The sequence below is a fragment of the Miscanthus floridulus genome, chromosome 4, assembly GCF_019320115.1.
Source record: "Miscanthus floridulus cultivar M001 chromosome 4, ASM1932011v1, whole genome shotgun sequence".
Lineage (NCBI taxonomy): Eukaryota > Viridiplantae > Streptophyta > Magnoliopsida > Poales > Poaceae > Miscanthus > Miscanthus floridulus.
In genome coordinates this window covers 15,837,194-15,844,893 of record NC_089583.1, presented here as the reverse complement: position 1 = coordinate 15,844,893, position 7,700 = coordinate 15,837,194, and positions in this window count along the sequence as shown.

Below are 7,700 nucleotides of genomic sequence, written 5' to 3'. Positions count from 1 at the left end.
TATGGCATAGAAGACTTGCTCATGTTGGGATGAGCTCACTCAAGAATCTTATGAAGAATGATTTGGTGAGAGGGTTGAAGTATGTGAAGTTTGAGAAGGACAAGCTTTGTAGTGCATGTCAAGCCGGCAAGCAAGTTACAAATACTCATCCAACCAAAGCTTTCATGTCAACCACAAGAGTGCTAGAACTCCTACACATGGATTTATTTGTACCAACAACATACAAGAGTTTGGGAGGGAATCTCTATTGTCTTGTGATTATTGATGACTATTCAAGGTATACATGGGTATTCTTCCTTCATGACAAATCTGAAGTTACATCTTGCTTCAAGAAGTTTGCCAAGAGAGCTCAAAATGAATTTGAAGTGAAGCTTAAGAAGATAAGAAATGACAATGGCAAAGAATTTGACAACACAAACATTGAAGCCTATTGTGATAAAGTTGGGATCAAGCATGAAGTCTCCGCAACTTATACTCCTCAACAAAATTGTGTAGTTGAGAGGAAGAACCGGACCTTGATCACTCTTGCAAGAACTATGCTAAATGAGTACAACACCCCCAAAGCTCTATGGGCGGAAGCAATCAACACCGCTTGCTATGCATCAAACCGCCTATTCCTTCAAAAGTTCCTTGGTAAGACACCTTATGAGTTGCTCAATGGGAAAAAGCCAGACGTCTCCTTCTTTAGAGTGTTTGGTTGCAAATGCTACATCTACAAGAAGCAGCAACACCTAGGGAAGTTTCAAAGACGTTGTGATATTGGTTTTCTTGTTGGTTACTCATCAAACTCCAAAGCATATAGAGTATTTAATCATGCCACCGGCTTGGTTGAAGAAACATATGATGTGGAATTTGATGAATCTAATGGCTCCCAAGGAGCACATGAGAATCTTGATGATGTAGGTGATGAACCATTAAAGGAGGCTATGAAGAACATTCTGGTTGGAGACATCAAGCCAAAAGATGATGAAGATGATGTACAAGTCATTGATCAACCTTCATCATCAAGTGTGCCACAAGATGGTGAAAAAGATAGGAGAGTAGAAAATGAAAATACTCATATCTCCTATGAGCAAATGGTGGTACAAGCACAAGATGTTGATGCTCCACAACTGTCTCCTCAAGTGGTCAATAAAAGAAATACACCTCTCCTACAAGATCATCCACAAGATCTCATCATAGGGAGTCCATCAAAGGGTGTAATGACTCGATCTCAAAAACTTGCTTCATTTATTGCTTATCACTATTTTGTCTCTTGCTATGAGCCTACCAAGGTAGAAGAAGCTCTCAAAGATCCGGATTGGATCAATGCCATGCATGAAGAGTAGAACAACTTCACTCGCAATGAAGTTTGGACTCTTGAAGAGCGACCAAAAGGTGTAAGAGTCATTGGAACAAAGTGGGTGTTCCGCAACAAGCAAGATGATCAAGGTGTTGTTGTGAGGAACAAGGCAAGACTAGTGGCAAAGGGGTTCTCTCAAGTTGAAGGTTTGGATTTTGGAGAGACCTTTGCACCGGTTGCAAGATTAGAAGCCATCCGTATCCTACTTGCATATGCATCACATCATGAAATGAAACTATATCAAATGGATGTGAAAAGTGCATTTTTAAATGGCTTTATTAATGAACTAGTCTATGTTGATCAACCTCCCGGGTTTGAAGACCCTAGATATCCTAATCATGCTTATAGGTTGTCCAAGGCACTATATAGGCTTAAGCAAGCCCCAAGAGCTTGGTATGAGCGCCTTCGGGACTTCCTCATTGAGAAGGGCTTCACCATTAGAAAGGTCGACACCACACTATTCACCAAGAAGCTTGATGGTCATATCTTCATTTGTCAAGTATATATTGATGATATCATCTTTGGATCATCAAATGAAGACTCATGCAAAGAATTTGGTGAATTGATGTCGAAGGAGTTCGAGATGTCCATGATTGGTGAGCTTATATTCTTTCTTGGTTTTCAAGTCAAGCAAATGAAAGAAGGCATCTTCATCTCTCAAGAGAAATACACAAAAGATCTTCTCAAGAGATTCAAGATGGATGAATGTAAGCCAATCAAGACACCAATGCCTACCAATGGACATCTCGACCTAGATGAGGGAGGTAACCCGATTGATCAAACTCTCTACCATTCCATGATTGGTAGCTTGCTATATTTAACCGCATCTAGGCCCGACATCATGTTTAGTATGTGTATGTGTGCTAGATTTCAAGCTAATCCTAAGGAAACACATTTAATTGCCGTAAAAAGAATCTTTAGGTATCTTAAGCACACACCAAGCATTGGCCTTTGGTATCCCAAAGGAGCTATATTTGAATTAGTTGGCTATTCCGATTCGGATTACGCCGGATGCAAAGTTGATAGAAAGAGCATATCCGGAGGGTGCCATTTGCTTGGTAGATCACTTGTGTCTTGGTCCTCTAAGAAACAAAATAGTGTGGCTTTGTCCACCGCCAAAGCGGAATACATTACCGTGGGTGCTTGTTGTGCATAAATATTATACATGAAACAAACTTTGCTAGACTATGGTGTAGTTCTAGAAAAGGTACCTCTTTTGTGCGACAATGAAAGTGCGGTAAAACTTGCAAATAATCCGGTTCAACACTCTCGCACCAAGCACATAGATATCCGCCATCACTTTCTAAGAGATCATGTTGCTAAAAATGATATATCACTAGAAGGTGTAAGAACCGAAGATCAATTAGCGCATATCTTCACTAAACCGCTAGATGAGGCTACATTTTGTAGATTGCGGAATGAGCTCAATGTGCTTGACTTTAGCAACTTCACCAAAAATTGAGCTTGTGTTGTCCCTTGTGAAGGGACCGTGACGCCTAAGGGGGGGTGAATTAGGCAACTTAAAATTCTAACTCTAAACTATGGCCTCTTTTTCTATCCTTAGCAAAACCTATGCAAAAGATAAACTATCTAAATGTGCAACTATGATTTAGCTTGTGTGTTGCTATCTCTACCGCAAACGTAGTAAAGTAATCAATGTAAATGCGGAAGCTAAAGAGCAAGGTAGAGATATGCAAACTCCCGTCGACGACTCCGGTATTTTTACCGAGGTATCGAGAAGCGCGTAAGCTTCCCCCTAGTCCTCGTTGGAGCCCCTCGCAAGGAATCCCTCGCAAGGGCCAAGCTCCCGGTCGGGTAACTCCGTGGATAGCCTCGGGCCTTCCCCACACGCAAGTGGGTCTCCGATGTGCCTTCCGGCAAGCCTCTCCCGAAAACTCCCCGCCGTCTTCACTATCAAACTTCCGGCCGAAATGCCACAGGCCTTGTTCCCTCTGGTACACGGTGGCGGTCACACCACAAACACAGTTGGTGTGATCTCGCAAGACTTTAAGCTCGCTCGCAAGCACGGGGTGGCAAGAGGTATGCAAACCTAACTAAACACTAGGCATACACCTAGAGTAAGCGTATAAGCGGTGGTCTAATCAACCTAAGTACTTCACAAAGCACTTATGCTAATCACCTAATGAAACACTAAGCACTATGCATGTGGAGATCATTAAAATGGTGTATCAACACCCTTGGTATGTTTCCTCAGCTCCACACTACTCAAATGGCTGGTTGGGGGTTGTATTTATAAGCCCCACTGAGAAAGTAGCCGTTGGGGTTGAATTCCCGCGAAACTGCTACTGGCTGGACGCTGAATCGTCCTGACCGGATGCGTCCGGTCGTCCCGACCGTTGCAGCCGCGAACCACCGATCGGACGCTGGCAGCGGCCGGTCGTAGTTTTGCGCACCTGGAACCTCTCTGTACTTGATCGGACGCTGCGTTTCTGCATTCAGTCAGTTGCCGCCAGCGTCCGGTCCTCGCGTCCGGTCACCTGTCTGCCGAGCCACCGGTCCAGCGTCCGGTCACACTTCCAGCGTCCGGTCCAGCGTCCGGTTGCCTCTGCGAGCTCGTTTCTTCACGATCTTGCGTACGGCTTGGTTCCTATCTTCATGCTTGGACTTTGCTTGATATCTTGGGTCTTTTCTTGTGCTCCTAAGGTCTTTCTTAAGGTGTTGATCATCGGATCATCATGTCGCCTTCGTCCAAGTCATGTCTTGCACCCTGTTGGACTACAAAACAAACACTTGCAAATTCATTAGTCCAATTTGGTTATGTTGGTCATCAAACACCAAAATCCAAAGTAAATGGGCTTAGGGTCCATTTTCCTTACAATCTCCCCCTTTTTGGTGATTGATGACAACACAACCAAAGCAAGCAAATGATAGAGATTTTGAAATTTAAAAACTATCTACTTGCTAGGATGCAATGCAAAGGGCAAGGTTATATAATGCTAGAAAAACCTACTAAGATACCAATCGAAGACCATCTTGCCCTTACAAAAAGTCCCTATGACCAAAGCAAGCAAATGATAGAGATTTTGAAATTTAAAAACTACCTACTTGCTAGGATACAATGCAAAGGGCAAGGTTATATAATGCTAGAAAAACCTACTCAGATATCAATCGAAGACCATCGTGCCCTTACAAAAAGTCCCTATGTGTCATTATGGATTCCTACAAATTTTACCATTACTTAGTCTAATCCATAATCCACTTTCCTCCCTTTCTTGGACCATAACCACTTGTAGATATCAACTTGATGCTTGCCTTTGGTCCTTCAAATTCTCCCCCTTTGGCATCAAACACCGAAAAGGAAGACATTAGTAGCACAAGGGAGGGTCAAATTTCATGATCCTTTGTGTATAGAATGAAATGGATCACAAAATTTGACTCTCACATTATATAGACTAAGCTCCCCCTAAATGTATGCATACATATGGTAGAAAGCAAAGCATATGCATAAATAGCAATTTATTGCACAAGAGAGTTTAATCTATATAATGCATGGAGAAAGCATATAAATATGAAATGAAAACAACATGATGATGTCAATTAAAGAATGATGCTTAACTCCGGGGACTCCAATTTCCTTACAATGAGACTACTACACATAGGTTTGAAAAATTGATACCATTTGAAAAAGTGTTAGTCTCAAAGCATCCAAGTTGTAGATTAAGCTCCCCCTAAATTTGTGCACACAAGTGTTGAATACTTGTAAAATTTGTGCACATTGATTTAAGTTTCAAAATACCACTTGAAAGATGATATTTGGGAGAGATTATCTACAATTTGGACTTTGGCACATATTAGATAATTAATTGTAAAACAAGCTATGTGCCGTGCTCCTAAACAATTTTAAACCATGTAGGTTTGCTCCAAGGGTTGACAATGAAACCGAGCAAGCCTACCATATTATATACCTATTGAATGCATGACAAAATATTTAAGCATGTAAATGCAAACATTAGGCATAAAAGATAACTAGATGCTTTAAGAGTATACCAATTGGAAGACAATACCAATTGAAAGTAATGACATCTAGTTACCAAACATGGGATAGGGAATTTGGGTCATAGTATTCACTAACCTACTTGGCAATGACTATGTCCATCAAGATGCACCCCATGAAATGCACCCATACTTTGCCAAGTCTCCAAATTCCCCATTTCCGATGGACTTCTCACTTCTCTTTTGGGATCCAAACCTTCTTGGTGCTCTTCATGTTTGAAATGATTTCCTTTGGCACCCAAAAGCATTTGACCCCATTGTTGGCTTGCTTGTTCACCTTGATGGCCACCACCTTGTCATTTTTCTTCTTCTTCAAGAGATAAGGTGTGGAGGCCTTCTTGTCCACCTTGTTGGTGTAGGTGTTGGAGAGCTTGCTTATTTGCTTTTTCTCCTTCTTCTTTGCTCCTCCCCCATTCTTCATCTTGCACTCATAGGAATTGTGACCTTCCTTGTGGCACACGTAACAAACCATGGTTTGTCCTTCATCAAGCTTCTTCACTCCCTTGACGGTGTTATCTTGATAAAGTTGGGTTTGCTTCGCCTTGCCTTTCACTTGAGTCAAGTCCTTGGTGAGGCGAGCTACTTCTTGCTTGAGTTGCTCATTCTCCTTTGCAACCTCTTGTGTGCATGTATCTACAACAACTTTCTCAACACAAACTTGGTTGCACAAAGGTGAGTCTAAACGTAAATCATTGCAAGAGGTAGAGGCATCCTTTTTAATTATGTCATTTCTTTTAGATGCCTTGGTGGGGGTATTTTTGACGACCTCAAGATTAGCAACTTTATTTGTTAGCTCATCACAATGTTTGCCCATGATTTCTATTTTAGCAAGCAAACTTTGATAATCATTTTGTGAGCTAGCTAACTTTTCTTTTAATTTTTCATTTTTCTTTTCAAGTTGCTTATCATTAATTGTGCATGCACTTGTTATTGCACTAGCCTCAAGTTGCTCAATTTTAGTAGATAGTTCAACATTGAGATTTGCAAAGTTTTTATATTATTCAAGCAAATTTTTGTATGCTTCTTGTGAACTACCTAGCTCTTCTTTTAAATTTTTGAGCTTCTTTTGTTGACTAGTGCAAACTTTAGCATATTTAAGATTTTGTTGCACAATTGTATTATAAGAAGTCAAATCATCATCACTATCGCTCTCACTACAGGATAAACTTTCATTACCTCATGCCATAAGGCACACACGAGAAGAGCTTGATGATGAGTGCTTGCGCCCTTGCCTCTTGTGATGATCTTCTTCACTTGAAGAATCATCCCATGACCTTATTGATGTGAGGGCTTTGTTCTTGCACGCCTTCTTCTTTGTCTTGGGTGTGGGCTTGTTTGGACAAACTTTCACAAAGTGCCCCAACTCGCCACATCCATAGCATCCCCTCTTTCTTTGCTCGTTTCTTTGATTAGTGAAAACGAGGTCTTGAATTTGGATGGGCACACCCTTGACATTGAGCCTTTGGATCATCTTCTCCACCTTGTTGATAAGTTTGATTGATTCTTCATCAAGGTCAGAGGTGGAGGAGGAAGATTGATCATCATCACTTGATTCTTCTTCATCATCATCATCCTCATCTTCATCTTCACTTGAGGAGCTTGAGCTTGAGCTTGTCTTGACTTTCTTGCCCTTCATCTTCTTCTTCTCGCTACAAGCGAGAGCTTTGCCTTGGCTTGATGAAGAGGCTTCTTCTTGACCCATCTTGCGTGACATTTCAAATGCCACTATCTTACCAATGATAATGCCCAGGGTCATGGTGCTCAAGTCCTCCATGTTGTGAAGGATGGTGATGATGCTTGTATATTTCTTTTGTGGTAGCACGGAGATGATCTTCCTCACGATGTCCACATCATCTAGCTTTAATAATCCTATTGAATGGAGCTCATTGATAATTAGATTCAATTGAGAATACATATCACGAACAAGCTCATCATTATTCATAGCAAAGGAATCATAATTTTGCTTAGCTAGACAATGTTTTTGCTCACGGACATTGCTTGTGCCATCATGGAGCTCTTGGAGTTTTAACCAAATTTCATGTGCCGTATTTAAGGTGAACACTTGATTAAACACATCCATGCTAAAAGATTCAAACAAGCAATTCTTAGCTCTAGCATTAAAATGCATTTCTTTTTTGTCACTCTTTGTGGGCTTTTTGGGATTCTTAATGGGTTTCATCCCATCATGAGTGACTCTCCATACACCTAAATCAACCGCCTCAAGGTGGCAAGCCATTCTAGCTTTATAGTATGGGAAGTTAGTGCCATCAAAGTACGGAGGCCTAGCGGTATCTATCCCAACCACTCTAAATAGCGTCGGCTCAACGGTGGTTAAACCAAAGGT